Consider the following 27116-nt stretch of genomic DNA (forward strand, 5'->3'; position numbering starts at 1 on the left):
CGGTTGAAGCCAAGGAAGAAGGGCGACCAACGACAGTTCGAAGACCAAAACATGGAGCGTTGTGTGCGCAAATAGTTCCGTTCCGGTACCGGGAATCGAAGCCGGACCTGTTGAGTGAAAGCCAGGTATCCTAGCCACTAGACCACACAGGACTTGCTCTACAGCGGTGAGATTTACTCCGTCTCTTATTGTATTTTGTGCTGAATCTGGACTCAGTGCTGTTCTCTGCTTGCGATCATATCCGCGCCTACAGACCGGCATGGCGCACAGTTCAAAATTGACTGTCCATTGCTGTGTGCATCGCATTTTGCTTGTAACACGGAGGAGAAATATCAAAGTTGTTACGTCGTCATAATTGGAAGTAAACATTTTGACGCTGAGGCGTGGACTCCGTGTGGATAACGGACAACAGTTAAGTTCGTTTCCTAGCAACAGCAACGCCCTTAATGCAGTCATGATGTGCAGAAAATTGAATGCCCCGGGTGAGGATCGAACTCACGACCTTAAGATTATGAGACTTACGCGCTGCCTACTGCGCTACCGAGGCACGCCGGAGACGACCTCGCAGGAAACTCGGTAAGTCTCACATATTAGAGATAGACAGTTTGCGCTTTCTGAAGAATCTGTTGTCTTGCTACACGTGCTGTCCCGACTCTCTAGATTAAACTGCAGCCGCAGCTATACAGCTATAAGGTCCTGAGGCTGACCCATCTCAAGCGAGCAATCCGCGCGGCAGCATTGTTGCCACAAGAGCAAAATAATGCATCGACCGGGAATCGTGCCGGCATACCTTAAGATTATGAGACTTAGGCGCTGCCTACTGCACTACTGAGTCACAAACCACTCAACTACAGATGCTCGACAAGCTACCCGTGCTTTCCAAGCAGCTGTCGGCAGGGAAACTGGGATTGCCACCCAGCGACGTCGAAAAAGGGGCTAAACTCGCGAAGTCCCCCACTACACTGCCTTAAAACGACCGTTCATCACTATCGTGTGAGTAACCTTGCGTCAGCGGCGACGAGTCTTGCCCAAAGACGTAGCGTGCTTGGAGGCGCTGCCCGAATGCGTGTGGATGCACCCTCCTACCTCGTAATGCGCCTGCAGCTCCTATAGCCGTGGGCCGCCGTCGGCGGGCGGGAAGCCGACACAGCCTGGCGTTGCGAGCAGCGGCAGTGCGGTGGTGTTGTACTGTTGAGCATAGTTGCCTTCCAAGCAGTTGGTCCGGGTACGATTCCCGGCCACCGCAAGTGGCGCTAACTTTTCCGTATCATTATGTGGGCTCCTGCTGTTAAATTAAGGTTTTTTTTTTTTTTCGTCGTTGCACCATCCTGTAGTATGTCCCGACTTGTCCCGACTTTGCTCGGCTGACGCGAAAGCTGACGCTTGGAAATCGCCCTTATCTAAAGGACAGGCACTATAAACGGCTGTGAGAGGTGAGGTGTGGCGAGGTACCAAAACGCGATATTTTCTGCTTCTTCTTCCAAAACAAGAAAAGAAAAATCGGACGCAGTCGGTAGGACTCGAACCTACGCTCCCAGAGGGAATCTGATTTCTAGTCAGACGCCTTAACCACTCGGCCACGACTGCTTGTCCAACAGGTGCCCCTCGAATCGTGAAAAACCCGACCGGTTGCGTCTGCGCAGAATGCCGACAGGAAACGTAAAACCGTGCACTGATTACGACAGGGCTACTATCGCTACGAGACGAGCCATTACGGAAACGTTAAAATCTTCGCCCGGACAGGGACTCGAACCCTGGACCCTTAGGTTAAAAGCCTAATGCTCTACCGACTGAGCTATCCGGGCTTTCGCTTGTTGTGGTTGGAGCGGTTTCAAGCAACGTGATTAAGTGGAAGGTGTGTGTAGGCTTCTGGCGCTACTGGCGACTGCACCGACTACTCACTGACGCTGGTAGCAGCCCAACAGCGGACCAGTGCCTCTTCTCCCTTTATTCCGGTGCTGACAGTAACTGCATCACGTGCCTGCTTTCCCCGATTGCGTTCGGTTGAAGCCAAGGAAGAAGGGCGACCAACGACAGTTCGAAGACCAAAACATGGAGCGTTGTGTGCGCAAATAGTTCCGTTCCGGTACCGGGAATCGAAGCCGGACCTGTTGAGTGAAAGCCAGGTATCCTAGCCACTAGACCACACAGGACTTGCTCTACAGCGGTGAGATTTACTCCGTCTCTTATTGTATTTTGTGCTGAATCTGGACTCAGTGCTGTTCTCTGCTTGCGATCATATCCGCGCCTACAGACCGGCATGGCGCACAGTTCAAAATTGACTGTCCATTGCTGTGTGCATCGCATTTTGCTTGTAACACGGAGGAGAAATATCAAAGTTGTTACGTCGTCATAATTGGAAGTAAACATTTTGACGCTGAGGCGTGGACTCCGTGTGGATAACGGACAACAGTTAAGTTCGTTTCCTAGCAACAGCAACGCCCTTAATGCAGTCATGATGTGCAGAAAATTGAATGCCCCGGGTGAGGATCGAACTCACGACCTTAAGATTATGAGACTTACGCGCTGCCTACTGCGCTACCGAGCCACGCCGGAGACGACCTCGCAGGAAACTCGGTAAGTCTCACATATTAGAGATAGACAGTTTGCGCTTTCTGAAGAATCTGTTGTCTTGCTACACGTGCTGTCCCGACTCTCTAGATTAAACTGCAGCCGCAGCTATACAGCTATAAGGTCCTGAGGCTGACCCATCTCAAGCGAGCAATCCGCGCGGCAGCATTGTTGCCACAAGAGCAAAATAATGCATCGACCGGGAATCGTGCCGGCATACCTTAAGATTATGAGACTTAGGCGCTGCCTACTGCACTACTGAGTCACAAACCACTCAACTACAGATGCTCGACAAGCTACCCGTGCTTTCCAAGCAGCTGTCGGCAGGGAAACTGGGATTGCCACCCAGCGACGTCGAAAAAGGGGCTAAACTCGCGAAGTCCCCCACTACACTGCCTTAAAACGACCGTTCATCACTATCGTGTGAGTAACCTTGCGTCAGCGGCGACGAGTCTTGCCCAAAGACGTAGCGTGCTTGGAGGCGCTGCCCGAATGCGTGTGGATGCACCCTCCTACCTCGTAATGCGCCTGCAGCTCCTATAGCCGTGGGCCGCCGTCGGCGGGCGGGAAGCCGACACAGCCTGGCGTTGCGAGCAGCGGCAGTGCGGTGGTGTTGTACTGTTGAGCATAGTTGCCTTCCAAGCAGTTGGTCCGGGTACGATTCCCGGCCACCGCAAGTGGCGCTAACTTTTCCGTATCATTATGTGGGCTCCTGCTGTTAAATTAAGGTTTTTTTTTTTTTCGTCGTTGCACCATCCTGTAGTATGTCCCGACTTGTCCCGACTTTGCTCGGCTGACGCGAAAGCTGACGCTTGGAAATCGCCCTTATCTAAAGGACAGGCACTATAAACGGCTGTGAGAGGTGAGGTGTGGCGAGGTACCAAAACGCGATATTTTCTGCTTCTTCTTCCAAAACAAGAAAAGAAAAATCGGACGCAGTCGGTAGGACTCGAACCTACGCTCCCAGAGGGAATCTGATTTCTAGTCAGACGCCTTAACCACTCGGCCACGACTGCTTGTCCAACAGGTGCCCCTCGAATCGTGAAAAACCCGACCGGTTGCGTCTGCGCAGAATGCCGACAGGAAACGTAAAACCGTGCACTGATTACGACAGGGCTACTATCGCTACGAGACGAGCCATTACGGAAACGTTAAAATCTTCGCCCGGACAGGGACTCGAACCCTGGACCCTTAGGTTAAAAGCCTAATGCTCTACCGACTGAGCTATCCGGGCTTTCGCTTGTTGTGGTTGGAGCGGTTTCAAGCAACGTGATTAAGTGGAAGGTGTGTGTAGGCTTCTGGCGCTACTGGCGACTGCACCGACTACTCACTGACGCTGGTAGCAGCCCAACAGCGGACCAGTGCCTCTTCTCCCTTTATTCCGGTGCTGACAGTAACTGCATCACGTGCCTGCTTTCCCCGATTGCGTTCGGTTGAAGCCAAGGAAGAAGGGCGACCAACGACAGTTCGAAGACCAAAACATGGAGCGTTGTGTGCGCAAATAGTTCCGTTCCGGTACCGGGAATCGAAGCCGGACCTGTTGAGTGAAAGCCAGGTATCCTAGCCACTAGACCACACAGGACTTGCTCTACAGCGGTGAGATTTACTCCGTCTCTTATTGTATTTTGTGCTGAATCTGGACTCAGTGCTGTTCTCTGCTTGCGATCATATCCGCGCCTACAGACCGGCATGGCGCACAGTTCAAAATTGACTGTCCATTGCTGTGTGCATCGCATTTTGCTTGTAACACGGAGGAGAAATATCAAAGTTGTTACGTCGTCATAATTGGAAGTAAACATTTTGACGCTGAGGCGTGGACTCCGTGTGGATAACGGACAACAGTTAAGTTCGTTTCCTAGCAACAGCAACGCCCTTAATGCAGTCATGATGTGCAGAAAATTGAATGCCCCGGGTGAGGATCGAACTCACGACCTTAAGATTATGAGACTTACGCGCTGCCTACTGCGCTACCGAGCCACGCCGGAGACGACCTCGCAGGAAACTCGGTAAGTCTCACATATTAGAGATAGACAGTTTGCGCTTTCTGAAGAATCTGTTGTCTTGCTACACGTGCTGTCCCGACTCTCTAGATTAAACTGCAGCCGCAGCTATACAGCTATAAGGTCCTGAGGCTGACCCATCTCAAGCGAGCAATCCGCGCGGCAGCATTGTTGCCACAAGAGCAAAATAATGCATCGACCGGGAATCGTGCCGGCATACCTTAAGATTATGAGACTTAGGCGCTGCCTACTGCACTACTGAGTCACAAACCACTCAACTACAGATGCTCGACAAGCTACCCGTGCTTTCCAAGCAGCTGTCGGCAGGGAAACTGGGATTGCCACCCAGCGACGTCGAAAAAGGGGCTAAACTCGCGAAGTCCCCCACTACACTGCCTTAAAACGACCGTTCATCACTATCGTGTGAGTAACCTTGCGTCAGCGGCGACGAGTCTTGCCCAAAGACGTAGCGTGCTTGGAGGCGCTGCCCGAATGCGTGTGGATGCACCCTCCTACCTCGTAATGCGCCTGCAGCTCCTATAGCCGTGGGCCGCCGTCGGCGGGCGGGAAGCCGACACAGCCTGGCGTTGCGAGCAGCGGCAGTGCGGTGGTGTTGTACTGTTGAGCATAGTTGCCTTCCAAGCAGTTGGTCCGGGTACGATTCCCGGCCACCGCAAGTGGCGCTAACTTTTCCGTATCATTATGTGGGCTCCTGCTGTTAAATTAAGGTTTTTTTTTTTTTCGTCGTTGCACCATCCTGTAGTATGTCCCGACTTGTCCCGACTTTGCTCGGCTGACGCGAAAGCTGACGCTTGGAAATCGCCCTTATCTAAAGGACAGGCACTATAAACGGCTGTGAGAGGTGAGGTGTGGCGAGGTACCAAAACGCGATATTTTCTGCTTCTTCTTCCAAAACAAGAAAAGAAAAATCGGACGCAGTCGGTAGGACTCGAACCTACGCTCCCAGAGGGAATCTGATTTCTAGTCAGACGCCTTAACCACTCGGCCACGACTGCTTGTCCAACAGGTGCCCCTCGAATCGTGAAAAACCCGACCGGTTGCGTCTGCGCAGAATGCCGACAGGAAACGTAAAACCGTGCACTGATTACGACAGGGCTACTATCGCTACGAGACGAGCCATTACGGAAACGTTAAAATCTTCGCCCGGACAGGGACTCGAACCCTGGACCCTTAGGTTAAAAGCCTAATGCTCTACCGACTGAGCTATCCGGGCTTTCGCTTGTTGTGGTTGGAGCGGTTTCAAGCAACGTGATTAAGTGGAAGGTGTGTGTAGGCTTCTGGCGCTACTGGCGACTGCACCGACTACTCACTGACGCTGGTAGCAGCCCAACAGCGGACCAGTGCCTCTTCTCCCTTTATTCCGGTGCTGACAGTAACTGCATCACGTGCCTGCTTTCCCCGATTGCGTTCGGTTGAAGCCAAGGAAGAAGGGCGACCAACGACAGTTCGAAGACCAAAACATGGAGCGTTGTGTGCGCAAATAGTTCCGTTCCGGTACCGGGAATCGAAGCCGGACCTGTTGAGTGAAAGCCAGGTATCCTAGCCACTAGACCACACAGGACTTGCTCTACAGCGGTGAGATTTACTCCGTCTCTTATTGTATTTTGTGCTGAATCTGGACTCAGTGCTGTTCTCTGCTTGCGATCATATCCGCGCCTACAGACCGGCATGGCGCACAGTTCAAAATTGACTGTCCATTGCTGTGTGCATCGCATTTTGCTTGTAACACGGAGGAGAAATATCAAAGTTGTTACGTCGTCATAATTGGAAGTAAACATTTTGACGCTGAGGCGTGGACTCCGTGTGGATAACGGACAACAGTTAAGTTCGTTTCCTAGCAACAGCAACGCCCTTAATGCAGTCATGATGTGCAGAAAATTGAATGCCCCGGGTGAGGATCGAACTCACGACCTTAAGATTATGAGACTTACGCGCTGCCTACTGCGCTACCGAGGCACGCCGGAGACGACCTCGCAGGAAACTCGGTAAGTCTCACATATTAGAGATAGACAGTTTGCGCTTTCTGAAGAATCTGTTGTCTTGCTACACGTGCTGTCCCGACTCTCTAGATTAAACTGCAGCCGCAGCTATACAGCTATAAGGTCCTGAGGCTGACCCATCTCAAGCGAGCAATCCGCGCGGCAGCATTGTTGCCACAAGAGCAAAATAATGCATCGACCGGGAATCGTGCCGGCATACCTTAAGATTATGAGACTTAGGCGCTGCCTACTGCACTACTGAGTCACAAACCACTCAACTACAGATGCTCGACAAGCTACCCGTGCTTTCCAAGCAGCTGTCGGCAGGGAAACTGGGATTGCCACCCAGCGACGTCGAAAAAGGGGCTAAACTCGCGAAGTCCCCCACTACACTGCCTTAAAACGACCGTTCATCACTATCGTGTGAGTAACCTTGCGTCAGCGGCGACGAGTCTTGCCCAAAGACGTAGCGTGCTTGGAGGCGCTGCCCGAATGCGTGTGGATGCACCCTCCTACCTCGTAATGCGCCTGCAGCTCCTATAGCCGTGGGCCGCCGTCGGCGGGCGGGAAGCCGACACAGCCTGGCGTTGCGAGCAGCGGCAGTGCGGTGGTGTTGTACTGTTGAGCATAGTTGCCTTCCAAGCAGTTGGTCCGGGTACGATTCCCGGCCACCGCAAGTGGCGCTAACTTTTCCGTATCATTATGTGGGCTCCTGCTGTTAAATTAAGGTTTTTTTTTTTTTCGTCGTTGCACCATCCTGTAGTATGTCCCGACTTGTCCCGACTTTGCTCGGCTGACGCGAAAGCTGACGCTTGGAAATCGCCCTTATCTAAAGGACAGGCACTATAAACGGCTGTGAGAGGTGAGGTGTGGCGAGGTACGAAAACGCGATATTTTCTGCTTCTTCTTCCAAAACAAGAAAAGAAAAATCGGACGCAGTCGGTAGGACTCGAACCTACGCTCCCAGAGGGAATCTGATTTCTAGTCAGACGCCTTAACCACTCGGCCACGACTGCTTGTCCAACAGGTGCCCCTCGAATCGTGAAAAACCCGACCGGTTGCGTCTGCGCAGAATGCCGACAGGAAACGTAAAACCGTGCACTGATTACGACAGGGCTACTATCGCTACGAGACGAGCCATTACGGAAACGTTAAAATCTTCGCCCGGACAGGGACTCGAACCCTGGACCCTTAGGTTAAAAGCCTAATGCTCTACCGACTGAGCTATCCGGGCTTTCGCTTGTTGTGGTTGGAGCGGTTTCAAGCAACGTGATTAAGTGGAAGGTGTGTGTAGGCTTCTGGCGCTACTGGCGACTGCACCGACTACTCACTGACGCTGGTAGCAGCCCAACAGCGGACCAGTGCCTCTTCTCCCTTTATTCCGGTGCTGACAGTAACTGCATCACGTGCCTGCTTTCCCCGATTGCGTTCGGTTGAAGCCAAGGAAGAAGGGCGACCAACGACAGTTCGAAGACCAAAACATGGAGCGTTGTGTGCGCAAATAGTTCCGTTCCGGTACCGGGAATCGAAGCCGGACCTGTTGAGTGAAAGCCAGGTATCCTAGCCACTAGACCACACAGGACTTGCTCTACAGCGGTGAGATTTACTCCGTCTCTTATTGTATTTTGTGCTGAATCTGGACTCAGTGCTGTTCTCTGCTTGCGATCATATCCGCGCCTACAGACCGGCATGGCGCACAGTTCAAAATTGACTGTCCATTGCTGTGTGCATCGCATTTTGCTTGTAACACGGAGGAGAAATATCAAAGTTGTTACGTCGTCATAATTGGAAGTAAACATTTTGACGCTGAGGCGTGGACTCCGTGTGGATAACGGACAACAGTTAAGTTCGTTTCCTAGCAACAGCAACGCCCTTAATGCAGTCATGATGTGCAGAAAATTGAATGCCCCGGGTGAGGATCGAACTCACGACCTTAAGATTATGAGACTTACGCGCTGCCTACTGCGCTACCGAGCCACGCCGGAGACGACCTCGCAGGAAACTCGGTAAGTCTCACATATTAGAGATAGACAGTTTGCGCTTTCTGAAGAATCTGTTGTCTTGCTACACGTGCTGTCCCGACTCTCTAGATTAAACTGCAGCCGCAGCTATACAGCTATAAGGTCCTGAGGCTGACCCATCTCAAGCGAGCAATCCGCGCGGCAGCATTGTTGCCACAAGAGCAAAATAATGCATCGACCGGGAATCGTGCCGGCATACCTTAAGATTATGAGACTTAGGCGCTGCCTACTGCACTACTGAGTCACAAACCACTCAACTACAGATGCTCGACAAGCTACCCGTGCTTTCCAAGCAGCTGTCGGCAGGGAAACTGGGATTGCCACCCAGCGACGTCGAAAAAGGGGCTAAACTCGCGAAGTCCCCCACTACACTGCCTTAAAACGACCGTTCATCACTATCGTGTGAGTAACCTTGCGTCAGCGGCGACGAGTCTTGCCCAAAGACGTAGCGTGCTTGGAGGCGCTGCCCGAATGCGTGTGGATGCACCCTCCTACCTCGTAATGCGCCTGCAGCTCCTATAGCCGTGGGCCGCCGTCGGCGGGCGGGAAGCCGACACAGCCTGGCGTTGCGAGCAGCGGCAGTGCGGTGGTGTTGTACTGTTGAGCATAGTTGCCTTCCAAGCAGTTGGTCCGGGTACGATTCCCGGCCACCGCAAGTGGCGCTAACTTTTCCGTATCATTATGTGGGCTCCTGCTGTTAAATTAAGGTTTTTTTTTTTTTCGTCGTTGCACCATCCTGTAGTATGTCCCGACTTGTCCCGACTTTGCTCGGCTGACGCGAAAGCTGACGCTTGGAAATCGCCCTTATCTAAAGGACAGGCACTATAAACGGCTGTGAGAGGTGAGGTGTGGCGAGGTACCAAAACGCGATATTTTCTGCTTCTTCTTCCAAAACAAGAAAAGAAAAATCGGACGCAGTATTTTTTTTTTTTTTTTTTTTTTTTTTTTTTTTTTTTTTTTTTTTTTTAGGGCCTCCCAACTCCCCTTATAGCCCGTCCTTGCGCTCTCCAATTACGCCTTCTTCGGCGAGCTTCTTTAGCTATAAATAAAAATACGCTGCTTCTTCCAAACTTAGAAGACGAATTTAACTCTTCATGTAATCTGAAAAGAGGAAACTTCTCGGTTCATGTTCCGTGGCCGTCGACGTCCTGTGTAAGACGTGCACCTTCCAGTTGAAGTGATGAAAGCGGAGACCCTGAAGTCCTTCGTGGAAAATTTCTTGTGTTCATTGACCGCAAACGAAGCATCGAAGAAAAATAAAATCCTCTTGAAGTGAAAGCTCATGAATATGACGACTGCGAATCAGTCGCTTTGCGCCTACACTTCATAAATTAATAATTAGAAAATAAAAGCATGACAGCGTATCAGGCGCATCGCACCGAAAATCGATAAAATAAAGAATTTAGTTTGAAAAAAAAAAGGGAATAAGAAGCAAATACTGCCTGAGTAGTCCTCTCAGCCATAGGGGCGGTACACCCTTCACGCGTTCCATGATATTATGTTCCAAAGCTTCGTGGCGGCCAGTAAATATTTTTAATGGTAAGGTATCGACGCACATTATCAAAGGAATAAGTACACTCCCGACCTTTACAAAACTGTCTATCGTCTAAGGAGAAGGAAAACACAATTCTCCCCGACGTGTTAAAAATAAATTGAAATTAAGTAAAAGTCCTGCTTTAATGAAACCCAAATAACTCCGTGGCAGCTTCGTGCGCAACGCATTCGTGATGGGACGCCGATGACGCAGGAATCAGACGTTGGAAGAAAAAGAGAATAAGAAAACATAAAAAAAAAAAACAAAAAAAAAAAAAAACACTAAACGACAGCGAACACAGAACACACACGAACACAGGATAGTACATTGGGAACATTCGTCGTAATTTCCACATGGCTGTTCTTGTACAATAGGCACTCTTCCTGTAGCATTCAATTTGCAAGGACCATGACTTCGCACTCAAAAACAGTTCAGTGCACTGAGGGAAATAAAGATTGCAGCAGTGAAGTCCGTATTATAGCAGTCTGTCGTGGGCAAATGCGAGTGCAATTTGCAGGAAATTGGCAAAGAGTTTAGGATAATCGTTCCTGGTTTTAGTAAGGTCATGTTGCGTAGCCAAATAAACCAAAAAGGCATAGTCACCCGTAAGTCTTAAATGCAGGATGGCGAACACAGTGTGAGCCACGATCCATGCGGTAGCGGCACGCTTCGTAGGCGGATACGGATTAAAGTCTGGGATCAAAGCCGTGTCCGCTGAAAAACTGGCAGCGCTGGTCCGGTTAATAAGTGCGAGCATCCTGGCGGCAAGGTTCCAGATCGACAATGACCTCAGGCACACGAAACGATGTTCTAACGTGTCGTCTTGTCGACAGTCTTCACACAAGCTCGACGGAGATAAATGGATGCGGCGCAGCTTTTCGTTGGTGGGGATAATTCTGTTAACCACTTGGTACCAAAAGCTGCTGACTTCCGCTGACAGGTAAGGAGCGTGAACGTGAGCCCACGCCGTCCTCCACGCAGACCGCGGGTAGCGCGCCACCATCTTATTGCCGACTGGCCGTCCTCTTAGTCCCTGGTAGACACCTTTCACAGTCCGCGTTCGATGGTCGAGTACGTCGGCGGCGAGATAACTTTTCTGAATGTAGTATTCTCGAACATACCGCAGCTGAAACGGTATTGTAGTCGGGTCGAGAGGGGCCACGTCAGACAGAGGACGATGAATATTGAACAAGACAGCCGTTGGGCCGGACGGATCCTGTTCAATGGTGACGCTCGTCCGATGAACGAGCAACGCCGCGGCTTTCGTTGCGAAATGAATAAGGCCGAGTCCTCCCTGTTCGCGCGGCAAAGTACATGTGTCGTAAGCCACCTTGAAAATATGTCCCCGCCACAACAGCCAATAGACTGCCTGTGTTATGGCTCTGCCCAAATTCTTGGGTACCTGAAATAACTGTGCGAGGTACCAAGCTTTGCTGAGCAAGAAAACATTTATTAAAAGCACCCGCTGTGTTAATGCGAGGGTGCGAGTCGCGCACAGGCTAGCCATAGCTCGTATGCCATTTAAGACAATGCGCCAGTTGTAAGACGCAGTCTGTAGCAGATTGGGTTGAAAACGAACACCCAAAATTTTGTGTTCCCGTTTCACTGTAAACCACGGGCGTTTGAAGCCCCGCGTCGCCGCATAAACGGGCAGAAAAACCGTCTTTCGGGTATTGATGCTCGCACCGGATGCACGTTCATACTGGGTGAGAACTGCGCGTATTGTGTCGAAGTCTGTGGCCGAGGACACCAAGAGGCCAAGGTCATCGGCGTAAGCGCGACAAACGTGCTTCTCATCCCCAATCCGTATTCCCCTGCAAGCACTGTGCAAATTACGCAACAAAGGATCTATGGAAATTGCGTAAAGTGCCATTGACAGAGGGCACCCTTGTTTGACAGAACAGCGGAGTGGCACAGGTTCCGACAAAAATCCATTGATGCTAATCCGTGAGGTGGAATTATTGAAAAGGTTAAAAATCATAGTGATAAACTTTACACCGAAACCAAATTTCTGTAGCACTCGCCGGAGATATAGGTGGCTAACTCTGTCAAATGCCATTGCGAAATCGATGGATAAAATGCCAAAAGAAATTCTATTCGTCGAAGCATAGGCAATGGCATCTCGGTACGTCGAGACAGCACCATAGATAGTGCGTTTCGGCACTGCACAGTACTGAAAGGGACTAATCAGTTTTTTCATGACCTGTTTCAAGCGAGAGGAGACACATTTGGTAAAGAGTTTATAATCGCCATTAAGAAGGGTGATCGGTCGAAGATTGCACAGCTTCCTTGTGACTGTAACCTTTGGAGCCAATACCACAATACCCTCCAGGAAGGACGCGGGGACGTCCACGCCATTTAAAATTTCATTAAAAACATCAGTCAGGACCGAGCCAAACAAGTGCCAAAAGTGTAGATAAAATTCCGGTGGCAAGCCATCTGCACCCGGGGATTTATTAGGGGAACATAGTGTTAAGACATCACGCACTTCCTCTACGGTAAATTGTTCAGTGAGGTGACGGCGGTCCCTTACTGATAAGACGTATGGAACGTCGTGGAGAAGCTCGGAAATGGCAGCAGCATCCGTGCGCTTCTCACTGAAAATTTCGACAAAGTGACGGCGGGTCTCGGCAAGAATTGCCGCCTGACTGTAAAGACGCGCACCGTCAGCTGATTCCAGCTCCGTGACGTAACGTCGCGTAGCGCGCCGGCGTTCGCGCAGCTGGTGAAAGACGGAGGGTGCTTCATCGACAAGCTTCCCGGGGGCCCGACTCCGTACGACAGATCCGCGCAACGAGTCCCTTTTCAAGTTAAGTAGACGGTGTTTTATTTGCCGAATTGTCGCCATCCGAAGAGCGGGATTATCAGTGTGCAAGTGGATGGCATCATTTAAACAGCTCTCATAAAAGTGCAATGTACATCGTTCCCAATGAGCAACATTCTGACTAAACTCCAGGATGGTCTTGCGTAAAGCCGGCTTAACAGATTCTACCCACCAAGACAAAGTGGAGGCATATAGGCCGCGATATTTCAGCACCCTCTGCCACACACGCACGATAACCGGCGCAAATTGTGGGTGTGAAATATGTCTCACATTAAACTTCCATAACCGACTTGCGCGGGGTTTAATCGCCAACAGAGAATGAAATCTGCAGACATACGCGCAATGATCGGAAAAAATCACGGGGTGAACAGAGGACTCCGTGAGACAGTGCTGTTTCTCCCGAGAAACATAAATTCTGTCAAGCCGACTCCTACCCGTGGGGTAAAAGAAAGTAAATCCCACGTCCCGTGGGTGTAAAAAACACCAAGAGTCAATTAAATTCATCTCCGTAACGAGCGTCTGCAATTCAAGGCACTTATACGGTCGCGGCTCCTGATCTCTATCATCCAGCACACAATTAAAATCGCCGCCCATGACTACAGGCAGGTGGGGGCCCTGTAAAAGGTGACAAACGTCACTACTATAAAAAACGCGGCGAAGCGGCTGCCCGTCGGCTCCAGAAGGGGCGTACACGTTAATGTATCGTACGTTGTTAATCGTGCAAGCTATACCACGACCATTCGGAATTGTAGCAACATTACTAAAATCATGATCAACCCGAATTAAAATGGCAGTACCACAATTACACTCGACATCAAAGTTCAAGAGGACTTGATAGCCCGGAATTGAGTGAATTAGGTCAGTCACAACCTCCTGCAAAAACACTACGTCAGCAGCAATGTTATTTAAAAAACCCACAAAGAAAAATCGGACGCAGTCGGTAGGACTCGAACCTACGCTCCCAGAGGGAATCTGATTTCTAGTCAGACGCCTTAACCACTCGGCCACGACTGCTTGTCCAACAGGTGCCCCTCGAATCGTGAAAAACCCGACCGGTTGCGTCTGCGCAGAATGCCGACAGGAAACGTAAAACCGTGCACTGATTACGACAGGGCTACTATCGCTACGAGACGAGCCATTACGGAAACGTTAAAATCTTCGCGCGGACAGGGACTCGAACCCTGGACCCTTAGGTTAAAAGCCTAATGCTCTACCGACTGAGCTATCCGGGCTTTCGCTTGTTGTGGTTGGAGCGGTTTCAAGCAACGTGATTAAGTGGAAGGTGTGTGTAGGCTTCTGGCGCTACTGGCGACTGCACCGACTACTCACTGACGCTGGTAGCAGCCCAACAGCGGACCAGTGCCTCTTCTCCCTTTATTCCGGTGCTGACAGTAACTGCATCGCGTGCCTGCTTTCCCCGATTGCGTTCGGTTGAAGCCAAGGAAGAAGGGCGACCAACGACAGTTCGAAGACCAAAACATGGAGCGTTGTGTGCGCAAATAGTTCCGTTCCGGTACCGGGAATCGAAGCCGGACCTGTTGAGTGAAAGCCAGGTATCCTAGCCACTAGACCACACAGGACTTGCTCTACAGCGGTGAGATTTACTCCGTCTCTTATTGTATTTTGTGCTGAATCTGGACTCAGTGCTGTTCTCTGCTTGCGATCATATCCGCGCCTACAGACCGGCATGGCGCACAGTTCAAAATTGACTGTCCATTGCTGTGTGCATCGCATTTTGCTTGTAACACGGAGGAGAAATATCAAAGTTGTTACGTCGTCATAATTGGAAGTAAACATTTTGACGCTGAGGCGTGGACTGCGTGTGGATAACGGACAACAGTTAAGTTCGTTTCCTAGCAACAGCAACGCCCTTAATGCAGTCATGATGTGCAGAAAATTGAATGCCCCGGGTGAGGATCGAACTCACGACCTTAAGATTATGAGACTTACGCGCTGCCTACTGCGCTACCGAGGCACGCCGGAGACGACCTCGCAGGAAACTCGGTAAGTCTCACATATTAGAGATAGACAGTTTGCGCTTTCTGAAGAATCTGTTGTCTTGCTACACGTGCTGTCCCGACTCTCTAGATTAAACTGCAGCCGCAGCTATACAGCTATAAGGTCCTGAGGCTGACCCATCTCAAGCGAGCAATCCGCGCGGCAGCATTGTTGCCACAAGAGCAAAATAATGCATCGACCGGGAATCGTGCCGGCATACCTTAAGATTATGAGACTTAGGCGCTGCCTACTGCACTACTGAGTCACAAACCACTCAACTACAGATGCTCGACAAGCTACCCGTGCTTTCCAAGCAGCTGTCGGCAGGGAAACTGGGATTGCCACCCAGCGACGTCGAAAAAGGGGCTAAACTCGCGAAGTCCCCCACTACACTGCCTTAAAACGACCGTTCATCACTATCGTGTGAGTAACCTTGCGTCAGCGGCGACGAGTCTTGCCCAAAGACGTAGCGTGCTTGGAGGCGCTGCCCGAATGCGTGTGGATGCACCCTCCTACCTCGTAATGCGCCTGCAGCTCCTATAGCCGTGGGCCGCCGTCGGCGGGCGGGAAGCCGACACAGCCTGGCGTTGCGAGCAGCGGCAGTGCGGTGGTGTTGTACTGTTGAGCATAGTTGCCTTCCAAGCAGTTGGTCCGGGTACGATTCCCGGCCACCGCAAGTGGCGCTAACTTTTCCGTATCATTATGTGGGCTCCTGCTGTTAAATTAAGGTTTTTTTTTTTTTCGTCGTTGCACCATCCTGTAGTATGTCCCGACTTGTCCCGACTTTGCTCGGCTGACGCGAAAGCTGACGCTTGGAAATCGCCCTTATCTAAAGGACAGGCACTATAAACGGCTGTGAGAGGTGAGGTGTGGCGAGGTACCAAAACGCGATATTTTCTGCTTCTTCTTCCAAAACAAGAAAAGAAAAATCGGACGCAGTCGGTAGGACTCGAACCTACGCTCCCAGAGGGAATCTGATTTCTAGTCAGACGCCTTAACCACTCGGCCACGACTGCTTGTCCAACAGGTGCCCCTCGAATCGTGAAAAACCCGACCGGTTGCGTCTGCGCAGAATGCCGACAAGAAACGTAAAACCGTGCACTGATTACGACAGGGCTACTATCGCTACGAGACGAGCCATTACGGAAACGTTAAAATCTTCGCCCGGACAGGGACTCGAACCCTGGACCCTTAGGTTAAAAGCCTAATGCTCTACCGACTGAGCTATCCGGGCTTTCGCTTGTTGTGGTTGGAGCGGTTTCAAGCAACGTGATTAAGTGGAAGGTGTGTGTAGGCTTCTGGCGCTACTGGCGACTGCACCGACTACTCACTGACGCTGGTAGCAGCCCAACAGCGGACCAGTGCCTCTTCTCCCTTTATTCCGGTGCTGACAGTAACTGCATCACGTGCCTGCTTTCCCCGATTGCGTTCGGTTGAAGCCAAGGAAGAAGGGCGACCAACGACAGTTCGAAGACCAAAACATGGAGCGTTGTGTGCGCAAATAGTTCCGTTCCGGTACCGGGAATCGAAGCCGGACCTGTTGAGTGAAAGCCAGGTATCCTAGCCACTAGACCACTCAGGACTTGCTCTACAGCGGTGAGATTTACTCCGTCTCTTATTGTATTTTGTGCTGAATCTGGACTCAGTGCTGTTCTCTGCTTGCGATCATATCCGCGCCTACAGACCGGCATGGCGCACAGTTCAAAATTGACTGTCCATTGCTGTGTGCATCGCATTTTGCTTGTAACACGGAGGAGAAATATCAAAGTTGTTAGGTCGTCATAATTGGAAGTAAACATTTTGACGCTGAGGCGTGGACTCCGTGTGGATAACGGACAACAGTTAAGTTCGTTTCCTAGCAACAGCAACGCCCTTAATGCAGTCATGATGTGCAGAAAATTGAATGTCCCGGGTGAGGATCGAACTCACGACCTTAAGATTACGAGACTTACGCGCTGCCTACTGCGCTACCGAGGCACGCCGGAGACGACCTCGCAGGAAACTCGGTAAGTCTCACATATTAGAGATAGACAGTTTGCGCTTTCTGAAGAATCTGTTGTCTTGCTACACGTGCTGTCCCGACTCTCTAGATTAAACTGCAGCCGCAGCTATACAGCTATAAGGTCCTGAGGCTGACCCATCTCAAGCGAGCAATCCGCGCGGCAGCATTGTTGCCACATGAGCAAAATAATGCATCGACCGGGAATCGTGCCGGCATACCTTAAGATTATGAGACTTAGGCGCTGCCTACTGCACTACTGAGTCACAAACCACTCAACTACAGATGCTCGACAAGCTACCCGTGCTTTCCAAGCAGCTGTCGGCAGGGAAACTGGGATTGCCACCCAGCGACGTCGAAAAAGGGGCTAAACTCGCGAAGTCCCCCACTACACTGCCTTAAAACGACCGTTCATCACTATCGTGTGAGTAACCTTGCGTCAGCGGCGACGAGTCTTGCCCAAAGACGTAGCGTGCTTGGAGGCGCTGCCCGAATGCGTGTGGATGCACCCTCCTACCTCGTAATGCGCCTGCAGCTCCTATAGCCGTGGGCCGCCGTCGGCGGGCGGGAAGCCGACACAGCGCGGCGTTGCGAGCAGCGGCAGTGCGGTGGTGTTGTACTGTTGAGCATAGTTGCCTTCCAAGCAGTTGATCCGGGTACGATTCCCGGCCACCGCAAGTGGCGCTAACTTTTCCGTATCATTATGTGGGCTCCTGCTGTTAAATTAAGGTTTTTTTTTTTTCGTCGTTGCACCATCCTGTAGTATGTCCCGACTTGTCCCGACTTTGCTCGGCTGACGCGAAAGCTGACGCTTGGAAATCGCCCTTATCTAAAGGACAGGCACTATAAACGGCTGTGAGAGGTGAGGTGTGGCGAGGTACCAAAACGCGATATTTTCTGCTTCTTCTTCCAAAACAAGAAAAGAAAAATCGGACGCAGTCGGTAGGACTCGAACCTACGCTCCCAGAGGGAATCTGATTTCTAGTCAGACGCCTTAACCACTCGGCCACGACTGCTTGTCCAACAGGTGCCCCTCGAATCGTGAAAAACCCGACCGGTTGCGTCTGCGCAGAATGCCGACAGGAAACGTAAAACCGTGCACTGATTACGACAGGGCTACTATCGCTACGAGACGAGCCATTATGGAAGCGTTAAAATCTTCGCCCGGACAGGGACTCGAACCCTGGACCCTTAGGTTAAAAGCCTAATGCTCTACCGACTGAGCTATCCGGGCTTTCGCTTGTTGTGGTTGGAGCGGTTTCAAGCAACGTGATTAAGTGGAAGGTGTGTGTAGGCTTCTGGCGCTACTGGCGACTGCACCGACTACTCACTGACGCTGGTAGCAGCCCAACAGCGGACCAGTGCCTCTTCTCCCTTTATTCCGGTGCTGACAGTAACTGCATCACGTGCCTGCTTTCCCCGATTGCGTTCGGTTGAAGCCAAGGAAGAAGGGCGACCAACGACAGTTCGAAGACCAAAACATGGAGCGTTGTGTGCGCAAATAGTTCCGTTCCGGTACCGGGAATCGAAGCCGGACCTGTTGAGTGAAAGCCAGGTATCCTAGCCACTAGACCACACAGGACTTGCTCTACAGCGGTGAGATTTACTCCGTCTCTTATTGTATTTTGTGCTGAATCTGGACTCAGTGCTGTTCTCTGCTTGCGATCATATCCGCGCCTACAGACCGGCATGGCGCACAGTTCAAAATTGACTGTCCATTGCTGTGTGCATCGCATTTTGCTTGTAACACGGAGGAGAAATATCAAAGTTGTTACGTCGTCATAATTGGAAGTAAACATTTTGACGCTGAGGCGTGGACTCCGTGTGGATAACGGACAACAGTTAAGTTCGTTTCCTAGCAACAGCAACGCCCTTAATGCAGTCATGATGTGCAGAAAATTGAATGCCCCGGGTGAGGATCGAACTCACGACCTTAAGATTATGAGACTTACGCGCTGCCTACTGCGCTACCGAGCCACGCCGGAGACGACCTCGCAGGAAACTCGGTAAGTCTCACATATTAGAGATAGACAGTTTGCGCTTTCTGAAGAATCTGTTGTCTTGCTACACGTGCTGTCCCGACTCTCTAGATTAAACTGCAGCCGCAGCTATACAGCTATAAGGTCCTGAGGCTGACCCATCTCAAGCGAGCAATCCGCGCGGCAGCATTGTTGCCACAAGAGCAAAATAATGCATCGACCGGGAATCGTGCCGGCATACCTTAAGATTATGAGACTTAGGCGCTGCCTACTGCACTACTGAGTCACAAACCACTCAACTACAGATGCTCGACAAGCTACCCGTGCTTTCCAAGCAGCTGTCGGCAGGGAAACTGGGATTGCCACCCAGCGACGTCGAAAAAGGGGCTAAACTCGCGAAGTCCCCCACTACACTGCCTTAAAACGACCGTTCATCACTATCGTGTGAGTAACCTTGCGTCAGCGGCGACGAGTCTTGCCCAAAGACGTAGCGTGCTTGGAGGCGCTGCCCGAATGCGTGTGGATGCACCCTCCTACCTCGTAATGCGCCTGCAGCTCCTATAGCCGTGGGCCGCCGTCGGCGGGCGGGAAGCCGACACAGCGCGGCGTTGCGAGCAGCGGCAGTGCGGTGGTGTTGTACTGTTGAGCATAGTTGCCTTCCAAGCAGTTGATCCGGGTACGATTCCCGGCCACCGCAAGTGGCGCTAACTTTTCCGTATCATTATGTGGGCTCCTGCTGTTAAATTAAGGGTTTTTTTTTTTTCGTCGTTGCACCATCCTGTAGTATGTCCCGACTTGTCCCGACTTTGCTCGGCTGACGCGAAAGCTGACGCTTGGAAATCGCCCTTATCTAAAGGACAGGCACTATAAACGGCTGTGAGAGGTGAGGTGTGGCGAGGTACCAAAACGCGATATTTTCTGCTTCTTCTTCCAAAACAAGAAAAGAAAAATCGGACGCAGTCGGTAGGACTCGAACCTACGCTCCCAGAGGGAATCTGATTTCTAGTCAGACGCCTTAACCACTCGGCCACGACTGCTTGTCCAACAGGTGCCCCTCGAATCGTGAAAAACCCGACCGGTTGCGTCTGCGCAGAATGCCGACAGGAAACGTAAAACCGTGCACTGATTACGACAGGGCTACTATCGCTACGAGACGAGCCATTATGGAAGCGTTAAAATCTTCGCGCGGACAGGGACTCGAACCCTGGACCCTTAGGTTAAAAGCCTAATGCTCTACCGACTGAGCTATCCGGGCTTTCGCTTGTTGTGGTTGGAGCGGTTTCAAGCAACGTGATTAAGTGGAAGGTGTGTGTAGGCTTCTGGCGCTACTGGCGACTGCACCGACTACTCACTGACGCTGGTAGCAGCCCAACAGCGGACCAGTGCCTCTTCTCCCTTTATTCCGGTGCTGACAGTAACTGCATCACGTGCCTGCTTTCCCCGATTGCGTTCGGTTGAAGCCAAGGAAGAAGGGCGACCAACGACAGTTCGAAGACCAAAACATGGAGCGTTGTGTGCGCAAATAGTTCCGTTCCGGTACCGGGAATCGAAGCCGGACCTGTTGAGTGAAAGCCAGGTATCCTAGCCACTAGACCACACAGGACTTGCTCTACAGCGGTGAGATTTACTCCGTCTCTTATTGTATTTTGTGCTGAATCTGGACTCAGTGCTGTTCTCTGCTTGCGATCATATCCGCGCCTACAGACCGGCATGGCGCACAGTTCAAAATTGACTGTCCATTGCTGTGTGCATCGCATTTTGCTTGTAACACGGAGGAGAAATATCAAAGTTGTTACGTCGTCATAATTGGAAGTAAACATTTTGACGCTGAGGCGTGGACTCCGTGTGGATAACGGACAACAGTTAAGTTCGTTTCCTAGCAACAGCAACGCCCTTAATGCAGTCATGATGTGCAGAAAATTGAATGCCCCGGGTGAGGATCGAACTCACGACCTTAAGATTATGAGACTTACGCGCTGCCTACTGCGCTACCGAGGCACGCCGGAGACGACCTCGCAGGAAACTCGGTAAGTCTCACATATTAGAGATAGACAGTTTGCGCTTTCTGAAGAATCTGTTGTCTTGCTACACGTGCTGTCCCGACTCTCTAGATTAAACTGCAGCCGCAGCTATACAGCTATAAGGTCCTGAGGCTGACCCATCTCAAGCGAGCAATCCGCGCGGCAGCATTGTTGCCACAAGAGCAAAATAATGCATCGACCGGGAATCGTGCCGGCATACCTTAAGATTATGAGACTTAGGCGCTGCCTACTGCACTACTGAGTCACAAACCACTCAACTACAGATGCTCGACAAGCTACCCGTGCTTTCCAAGCAGCTGTCGGCAGGGAAACTGGGATTGCCACCCAGCGACGTCGAAAAAGGGGCTAAACTCGCGAAGTCCCCCACTACACTGCCTTAAAACGACCGTTCATCACTATCGTGTGAGTAACCTTGCGTCAGCGGCGACGAGTCTTGCCCAAAGACGTAGCGTGCTTGGAGGCGCTGCCCGAATGCGTGTGGATGCACCCTCCTACCTCGTAATGCGCCTGCAGCTCCTATAGCCGTGGGCCGCCGTCGGCGGGCGGGAAGCCGACACAGCGCGGCGTTGCGAGCAGCGGCAGTGCGGTGGTGTTGTACTGTTGAGCATAGTTGCCTTCCAAGCAGTTGATCCGGGTACGATTCCCGGCCACCGCAAGTGGCGCTAACTTTTCCGTATCATTATGTGGGCTCCTGCTGTTAAATTAAGGTTTTTTTTTTTTTTTCGTCGTTGCACCATCCTGTAGTATGTCCCGACTTGTCCCGACTTTGCTCGGCTGACGCGAAAGCTGACGCTTGGAAATCGCCCTTATCTAAAGGACAGGCACTATAAACGGCTGTGAGAGGTGAGGTGTGGCGAGGTACGAAAACGCGATATTTTCTGCTTCTTCTTCCAAAACAAGAAAAGAAAAATCGGACGCAGTCGGTAGGACTCGAACCTACGCTCCCAGAGGGAATCTGATTTCTAGTCAGACGCCTTAACCACTCGGCCACGACTGCTTGTCCAACAGGTGCCCCTCGAATCGTGAAAAACCCGACCGGTTGCGTCTGCGCAGAATGCCGACAGGAAACGTAAAACCGTGCACTGATTACGACAGGGCTACTATCGCTACGAGACGAGCCATTATGGAAGCGTTAAAATCTTCGCGCGGACAGGGACTCGAACCCTGGACCCTTAGGTTAAAAGCCTAATGCTCTACCGACTGAGCTATCCGGGCTTTCGCTTGTTGTGGTTGGAGCGGTTTCAAGCAACGTGATTAAGTGGAAGGTGTGTGTAGGCTTCTGGCGCTACTGGCGACTGCACCGACTACTCACTGACGCTGGTAGCAGCCCAACAGCGGACCAGTGCCTCTTCTCCCTTTATTCCGGTGCTGACAGTAACTGCATCACGTGCCTGCTTTCCCCGATTGCGTTCGGTTGAAGCCAAGGAAGAAGGGCGACCAACGACAGTTCGAAGACCAAAACATGGAGCGTTGTGTGCGCAAATAGTTCCGTTCCGGTACCGGGAATCGAAGCCGGACCTGTTGAGTGAAAGCCAGGTATCCTAGCCACTAGACCACACAGGACTTGCTCTACAGCGGTGAGATTTACTCCGTCTCTTATTGTATTTTGTGCTGAATCTGGACTCAGTGCTGTTCTCTGCTTGCGATCATATCCGCGCCTACAGACCGGCATGGCGCACAGTTCAAAATTGACTGTCCATTGCTGTGTGCATCGCATTTTGCTTGTAACACGGAGGAGAAATATCAAAGTTGTTACGTCGTCATAATTGGAAGTAAACATTTTGACGCTGAGGCGTGGACTCCGTGTGGATAACGGACAACAGTTAAGTTCGTTTCCTAGCAACAGCAACGCCCTTAATGCAGTCATGATGTGCAGAAAATTGAATGCCCCGGGTGAGGATCGAACTCACGACCTTAAGATTATGAGACTTACGCGCTGCCTACTGCGCTACCGAGCCACGCCGTAGACGACCTCGCAGGAAACTCGGTAAGTCTCACATATTAGAGATAGACAGTTTGCGCTTTCTGAAGAATCTGTTGTCTTGCTACACGTGCTGTCCCGACTCTCTAGATTAAACTGCAGCCGCAGCTATACAGCTATAAGGTCCTGAGGCTGACCCATCTCAAGCGAGCAATCCGCGCGGCAGCATTGTTGCCACAAGAGCAAAATAATGCATCGACCGGGAATCGTGCCGGCATACCTTAAGATTATGAGACTTAGGCGCTGCCTACTGCACTACTGAGTCACAAACCACTCAACTACAGATGCTCGACAAGCTACCCGTGCTTTCCAAGCAGCTGTCGGCAGGGAAACTGGGATTGCCACCCAGCGACGTCGAAAAAGGGGCTAAACTCGCGAAGTCCCCCACTACACTGCCTTAAAACGACCGTTCATCACTATCGTGTGAGTAACCTTGCGTCAGCGGCGACGAGTCTTGCCCAAAGACGTAGCGTGCTTGGAGGCGCTGCCCGAATGCGTGTGGATGCACCCTCCTACCTCGTAATGCGCCTGCAGCTCCTATAGCCGTGGGCCGCCGTCGGCGGGCGGGAAGCCGACACAGCGCGGCGTTGCGAGCAGCGGCAGTGCGGTGGTGTTGTACTGTTGAGCATAGTTGCCTTCCAAGCAGTTGATCCGGGTACGATTCCCGGCCACCGCAAGTGGCGCTAACTTTTCCGTATCATTATGTGGGCTCCTGCTGTTAAATTAAGGTTTTTTTTTTTTCGTCGTTGCACCATCCTGTAGTATGTCCCGACTTGTCCCGACTTTGCTCGGCTGACGCGTAGTATGTCCCGACTTGTCCCGACTTTGCTCGGCTGACGCGAAAGCTGACGCTTGGAAATCGCCCTTATCTAAAGGACAGGCACTATAAACGGCTGTGAGAGGTGAGGTGTGGCGAGGTACCAAAACGCGATATTTTCTGCTTCTTCTTCCAAAACAAGAAAAGAAAAATCGGACGCAGTCGGTAGGACTCGAACCTACGCTCCCAGAGGGAATCTGATTTCTAGTCAGACGCCTTAACCACTCGGCCACGACTGCTTGTCCAACAGGTGCCCCTCGAATCGTGAAAAACCCGACCGGTTGCGTCTGCGCAGAATGCCGACAGGAAACGTAAAACCGTGCACTGATTACGACAGGGCTACTATCGCTACGAGACGAGCCATTATGGAAGCGTTAAAATCTTCGCCCGGACAGGGACTCGAACCCTGGACCCTTAGGTTAAAAGCCTAATGCTCTACCGACTGAGCTATCCGGGCTTTCGCTTGTTGTGGTTGGAGCGGTTTCAAGCAACGTGATTAAGTGGAAGGTGTGTGTAGGCTTCTGGCGCTACTGGCGACTGCACCGACTACTCACTGACGCTGGTAGCAGCCCAACAGCGGACCAGTGCCTCTTCTCCCTTTATTCCGGTGCTGACAGTAACTGCATCACGTGCCTGCTTTCCCCGATTGCGTTCGGTTGAAGCCAAGGAAGAAGGGCGACCAACGACAGTTCGAAGACCAAAACATGGAGCGTTGTGTGCGCAAATAGTTCCGTTCCGGTACCGGGAATCGAAGCCGGACCTGTTGAGTGAAAGCCAGGTATCCTAGCCACTAGACCACACAGGACTTGCTCTACAGCGGTGAGATTTACTCCGTCTCTTATTGTATTTTGTGCTGAATCTGGACTCAGTGCTGTTCTCTGCTTGCGATCATATCCGCGCCTACAGACCGGCATGGCGCACAGTTCAAAATTGACTGTCCATTGCTGTGTGCATCGCATTTTGCTTGTAACACGGAGGAGAAATATCAAAGTTGTTACGTCGTCATAATTGGAAGTAAACATTTTGACGCTGAGGCGTGGACTCCGTGTGGATAACGGACAACAGTTAAGTTCGTTTCCTAGCAACAGCAACGCCCTTAATGCAGTCATGACGTGCAGAAAATTGAATGCCCCGGGTGAGGATCGAACTCACGACCTTAAGATTATGAGACTTACGCGCTGCCTACTGCGCTACCGAGGCACGCCGGAGACGACCTCGCAGGAAACTCGGTAAGTCTCACATATTAGAGATAGACAGTTTGCGCTTTCTGAAGAATCTGTTGTCTTGCTACACGTGCTGTCCCGACTCTCTAGATTAAACTGCAGCCGCAGCTATACAGCTATAAGGTCCTGAGGCTGACCCATCTCAAGCGAGCAATCCGCGCGGCAGCATTGTTGCCACAAGAGCAAAATAATGCATCGACCGGGAATCGTGCCGGCATACCTTAAGATTATGAGACTTAGGCGCTGCCTACTGCACTACTGAGTCACAAACCACTCAACTACAGATGCTCGACAAGCTACCCGTGCTTTCCAAGCAGCTGTCGGCAGGGAAACTGGGATTGCCACCCAGCGACGTCGAAAAAGGGGCTAAACTCGCGAAGTCCCCCACTACACTGCCTTAAAACGACCGTTCATCACTATCGTGTGAGTAACCTTGCGTCAGCGGCGACGAGTCTTGCCCAAAGACGTAGCGTGCTTGGAGGCGCTGCCCGAATGCGTGTGGATGCACCCTCCTACCTCGTAATGCGCCTGCAGCTCCTATAGCCGTGGGCCGCCGTCGGCGGGCGGGAAGCCGACACAGCGCGGCGTTGCGAGCAGCGGCAGTGCGGTGGTGTTGTACTGTTGAGCATAGTTGCCTTCCAAGCAGTTGATCCGGGTACGATTCCCGGCCACCGCAAGTGGCGCTAACTTTTCCGTATCATTATGTGGGCTCCTGCTGTTAAATTAAGGTTTTTTTTTTTTCGTCGTTGCACCATCCTGTAGTATGTCCCGACTTGTCCCGACTTTGCTCGGCTGACGCGAAAGCTGACGCTTGGAAATCGCCCTTATCTAAAGGACAGGCACTATAAACGGCTGTGAGAGGTGAGGTGTGGCGAGGTACCAAAACGCGATATTTTCTGCTTCTTTTTCCAAAACAAGAAAAGAAAAATCGGACGCAGTCGGTAGGACTCGAACCTACGCTCCCAGAGGGAATCTGATTTCTAGTCAGACGCCTTAACCACTCGGCCACGACTGCTTGTCCAACAGGTGCCCCTCGAATCGTGAAAAACCCGACCGGTTGCGTCTGCGCAGAATGCCGACAGGAAACGTAAAACCGTGCACTGATTACGACAGGGCTACTATCGCTACGAGACGAGCCATTATGGAAGCGTTAAAATCTTCGCGCGGACAGGGACTCGAACCCTGGACCCTTAGGTTAAAAGCCTAATGCTCTACCGACTGAGCTATCCGGGCTTTCGCTTGTTGTGGTTGGAGCGGTTTCAAGCAACGTGATTAAGTGGAAGGTGTGTGTAGGCTTCTGGCGCTACTGGCGACTGCACCGACTACTCACTGACGCTGGTAGCAGCCCAACAGCGGACCAGTGCCTCTTCTCCCTTTATTCCGGTGCTGACAGTAACTGCATCACGTGCCTGCTTTCCCCGATTGCGTTCGGTTGAAGCCAAGGAAGAAGGGCGACCAACGACAGTTCGAAGACCAAAACATGGAGCGTTGTGTGCGCAAATAGTTCCGTTCCGGTACCGGGAATCGAAGCCGGACCTGTTGAGTGAAAGCCAGGTATCCTAGCCACTAGACCACACAGGACTTGCTCTACAGCGGTGAGATTTACTCCGTCTCTTATTGTATTTTGTGCTGAATCTGGACTCAGTGCTGTTCTCTGCTTGCGATCATATCCGCGCCTACAGACCGGCATGGCGCACAGTTCAAAATTGACTGTCCATTGCTGTGTGCATCGCATTTTGCTTGTAACACGGAGGAGAAATATCAAAGTTGTTACGTCGTCATAATTGGAAGTAAACATTTTGACGCTGAGGCGTGGACTCCGTGTGGATAACGGACAACAGTTAAGTTCGTTTCCTAGCAACAGCAACGCCCTTAATGCAGTCATGATGTGCAGAAAATTGAATGCCCCGGGTGAGGACCGAACTCACGACCTTAAGATTATGAGACTTACGCGCTGCCTACTGCGCTACCGAGCCACGCCGGAGACGACCTCGCAGGAAACTCGGTAAGTCTCACATATTAGAGATAGACAGTTTGCGCTTTCTGAAGAATCTGTTGTCTTGCTACACGTGCTGTCCCGACTCTCTAGATTAAACTGCAGCCGCAGCTATACAGCTATAAGGTCCT

The 27116-nt window shown here is 51.5% G+C and overlaps 34 non-coding genes across 34 annotated transcripts; all 34 read right to left on the reverse strand.

Annotated features, from left to right (window-relative positions):
* Window positions 1-474: 474 nt before the first annotated feature.
* Window positions 475-547, reverse strand: Trnam-cau (transfer RNA methionine (anticodon CAU)). The gene has a single exon. It is a non-coding gene; the product is annotated as a tRNA-Met (tRNA).
* Window positions 548-1505: 958 nt separating this feature from the next.
* On the reverse strand, window positions 1506-1587 carry Trnas-aga (transfer RNA serine (anticodon AGA)). Its single transcript has one exon. It is a non-coding gene; the product is annotated as a tRNA-Ser (tRNA).
* A 145-nt stretch (window positions 1588-1732) lies between these two features.
* Trnak-uuu (transfer RNA lysine (anticodon UUU)) lies at window positions 1733-1805 on the reverse strand. Its single transcript has one exon. It is a non-coding gene; the product is annotated as a tRNA-Lys (tRNA).
* A 670-nt stretch (window positions 1806-2475) lies between these two features.
* Window positions 2476-2548, reverse strand: Trnam-cau (transfer RNA methionine (anticodon CAU)). Its single transcript has one exon. It is a non-coding gene; the product is annotated as a tRNA-Met (tRNA).
* A 957-nt stretch (window positions 2549-3505) lies between these two features.
* Trnas-aga (transfer RNA serine (anticodon AGA)) lies at window positions 3506-3587 on the reverse strand. The gene has a single exon. It is a non-coding gene; the product is annotated as a tRNA-Ser (tRNA).
* A 145-nt stretch (window positions 3588-3732) lies between these two features.
* On the reverse strand, window positions 3733-3805 carry Trnak-uuu (transfer RNA lysine (anticodon UUU)). Its single transcript has one exon. It is a non-coding gene; the product is annotated as a tRNA-Lys (tRNA).
* Window positions 3806-4475: 670 nt separating this feature from the next.
* Window positions 4476-4548, reverse strand: Trnam-cau (transfer RNA methionine (anticodon CAU)). Its single transcript has one exon. It is a non-coding gene; the product is annotated as a tRNA-Met (tRNA).
* Window positions 4549-5505: 957 nt separating this feature from the next.
* Trnas-aga (transfer RNA serine (anticodon AGA)) lies at window positions 5506-5587 on the reverse strand. Its single transcript has one exon. It is a non-coding gene; the product is annotated as a tRNA-Ser (tRNA).
* Window positions 5588-5732: 145 nt separating this feature from the next.
* Window positions 5733-5805, reverse strand: Trnak-uuu (transfer RNA lysine (anticodon UUU)). Its single transcript has one exon. It is a non-coding gene; the product is annotated as a tRNA-Lys (tRNA).
* A 670-nt stretch (window positions 5806-6475) lies between these two features.
* Trnam-cau (transfer RNA methionine (anticodon CAU)) lies at window positions 6476-6548 on the reverse strand. Its single transcript has one exon. It is a non-coding gene; the product is annotated as a tRNA-Met (tRNA).
* Window positions 6549-7505: 957 nt separating this feature from the next.
* Window positions 7506-7587, reverse strand: Trnas-aga (transfer RNA serine (anticodon AGA)). Its single transcript has one exon. It is a non-coding gene; the product is annotated as a tRNA-Ser (tRNA).
* Window positions 7588-7732: 145 nt separating this feature from the next.
* Window positions 7733-7805, reverse strand: Trnak-uuu (transfer RNA lysine (anticodon UUU)). Its single transcript has one exon. It is a non-coding gene; the product is annotated as a tRNA-Lys (tRNA).
* Window positions 7806-8475: 670 nt separating this feature from the next.
* On the reverse strand, window positions 8476-8548 carry Trnam-cau (transfer RNA methionine (anticodon CAU)). The gene has a single exon. It is a non-coding gene; the product is annotated as a tRNA-Met (tRNA).
* A 5334-nt stretch (window positions 8549-13882) lies between these two features.
* On the reverse strand, window positions 13883-13964 carry Trnas-aga (transfer RNA serine (anticodon AGA)). The gene has a single exon. It is a non-coding gene; the product is annotated as a tRNA-Ser (tRNA).
* A 145-nt stretch (window positions 13965-14109) lies between these two features.
* Trnak-uuu (transfer RNA lysine (anticodon UUU)) lies at window positions 14110-14182 on the reverse strand. The gene has a single exon. It is a non-coding gene; the product is annotated as a tRNA-Lys (tRNA).
* Window positions 14183-14852: 670 nt separating this feature from the next.
* Window positions 14853-14925, reverse strand: Trnam-cau (transfer RNA methionine (anticodon CAU)). Its single transcript has one exon. It is a non-coding gene; the product is annotated as a tRNA-Met (tRNA).
* A 957-nt stretch (window positions 14926-15882) lies between these two features.
* Window positions 15883-15964, reverse strand: Trnas-aga (transfer RNA serine (anticodon AGA)). The gene has a single exon. It is a non-coding gene; the product is annotated as a tRNA-Ser (tRNA).
* A 145-nt stretch (window positions 15965-16109) lies between these two features.
* Window positions 16110-16182, reverse strand: Trnak-uuu (transfer RNA lysine (anticodon UUU)). Its single transcript has one exon. It is a non-coding gene; the product is annotated as a tRNA-Lys (tRNA).
* Window positions 16183-16852: 670 nt separating this feature from the next.
* Window positions 16853-16925, reverse strand: Trnat-cgu (transfer RNA threonine (anticodon CGU)). The gene has a single exon. It is a non-coding gene; the product is annotated as a tRNA-Thr (tRNA).
* A 956-nt stretch (window positions 16926-17881) lies between these two features.
* On the reverse strand, window positions 17882-17963 carry Trnas-aga (transfer RNA serine (anticodon AGA)). Its single transcript has one exon. It is a non-coding gene; the product is annotated as a tRNA-Ser (tRNA).
* A 145-nt stretch (window positions 17964-18108) lies between these two features.
* Window positions 18109-18181, reverse strand: Trnak-uuu (transfer RNA lysine (anticodon UUU)). Its single transcript has one exon. It is a non-coding gene; the product is annotated as a tRNA-Lys (tRNA).
* Window positions 18182-18851: 670 nt separating this feature from the next.
* On the reverse strand, window positions 18852-18924 carry Trnam-cau (transfer RNA methionine (anticodon CAU)). The gene has a single exon. It is a non-coding gene; the product is annotated as a tRNA-Met (tRNA).
* A 957-nt stretch (window positions 18925-19881) lies between these two features.
* Trnas-aga (transfer RNA serine (anticodon AGA)) lies at window positions 19882-19963 on the reverse strand. Its single transcript has one exon. It is a non-coding gene; the product is annotated as a tRNA-Ser (tRNA).
* Window positions 19964-20108: 145 nt separating this feature from the next.
* On the reverse strand, window positions 20109-20181 carry Trnak-uuu (transfer RNA lysine (anticodon UUU)). The gene has a single exon. It is a non-coding gene; the product is annotated as a tRNA-Lys (tRNA).
* Window positions 20182-20851: 670 nt separating this feature from the next.
* Trnam-cau (transfer RNA methionine (anticodon CAU)) lies at window positions 20852-20924 on the reverse strand. Its single transcript has one exon. It is a non-coding gene; the product is annotated as a tRNA-Met (tRNA).
* Window positions 20925-21883: 959 nt separating this feature from the next.
* Window positions 21884-21965, reverse strand: Trnas-aga (transfer RNA serine (anticodon AGA)). Its single transcript has one exon. It is a non-coding gene; the product is annotated as a tRNA-Ser (tRNA).
* A 145-nt stretch (window positions 21966-22110) lies between these two features.
* Window positions 22111-22183, reverse strand: Trnak-uuu (transfer RNA lysine (anticodon UUU)). The gene has a single exon. It is a non-coding gene; the product is annotated as a tRNA-Lys (tRNA).
* A 670-nt stretch (window positions 22184-22853) lies between these two features.
* Trnam-cau (transfer RNA methionine (anticodon CAU)) lies at window positions 22854-22926 on the reverse strand. The gene has a single exon. It is a non-coding gene; the product is annotated as a tRNA-Met (tRNA).
* Window positions 22927-23923: 997 nt separating this feature from the next.
* Trnas-aga (transfer RNA serine (anticodon AGA)) lies at window positions 23924-24005 on the reverse strand. Its single transcript has one exon. It is a non-coding gene; the product is annotated as a tRNA-Ser (tRNA).
* Window positions 24006-24150: 145 nt separating this feature from the next.
* Trnak-uuu (transfer RNA lysine (anticodon UUU)) lies at window positions 24151-24223 on the reverse strand. The gene has a single exon. It is a non-coding gene; the product is annotated as a tRNA-Lys (tRNA).
* A 670-nt stretch (window positions 24224-24893) lies between these two features.
* Window positions 24894-24966, reverse strand: Trnam-cau (transfer RNA methionine (anticodon CAU)). The gene has a single exon. It is a non-coding gene; the product is annotated as a tRNA-Met (tRNA).
* Window positions 24967-25922: 956 nt separating this feature from the next.
* Trnas-aga (transfer RNA serine (anticodon AGA)) lies at window positions 25923-26004 on the reverse strand. Its single transcript has one exon. It is a non-coding gene; the product is annotated as a tRNA-Ser (tRNA).
* A 145-nt stretch (window positions 26005-26149) lies between these two features.
* On the reverse strand, window positions 26150-26222 carry Trnak-uuu (transfer RNA lysine (anticodon UUU)). Its single transcript has one exon. It is a non-coding gene; the product is annotated as a tRNA-Lys (tRNA).
* Window positions 26223-26892: 670 nt separating this feature from the next.
* Trnam-cau (transfer RNA methionine (anticodon CAU)) lies at window positions 26893-26965 on the reverse strand. The gene has a single exon. It is a non-coding gene; the product is annotated as a tRNA-Met (tRNA).
* Window positions 26966-27116: the final 151 nt, after the last annotated feature.

Source organism: Schistocerca gregaria, unplaced genomic scaffold (genome assembly GCF_023897955.1).
Source record: "Schistocerca gregaria isolate iqSchGreg1 unplaced genomic scaffold, iqSchGreg1.2 ptg000337l, whole genome shotgun sequence".
NCBI classification, from domain to species: Eukaryota; Metazoa; Arthropoda; class Insecta; order Orthoptera; family Acrididae; genus Schistocerca; species Schistocerca gregaria.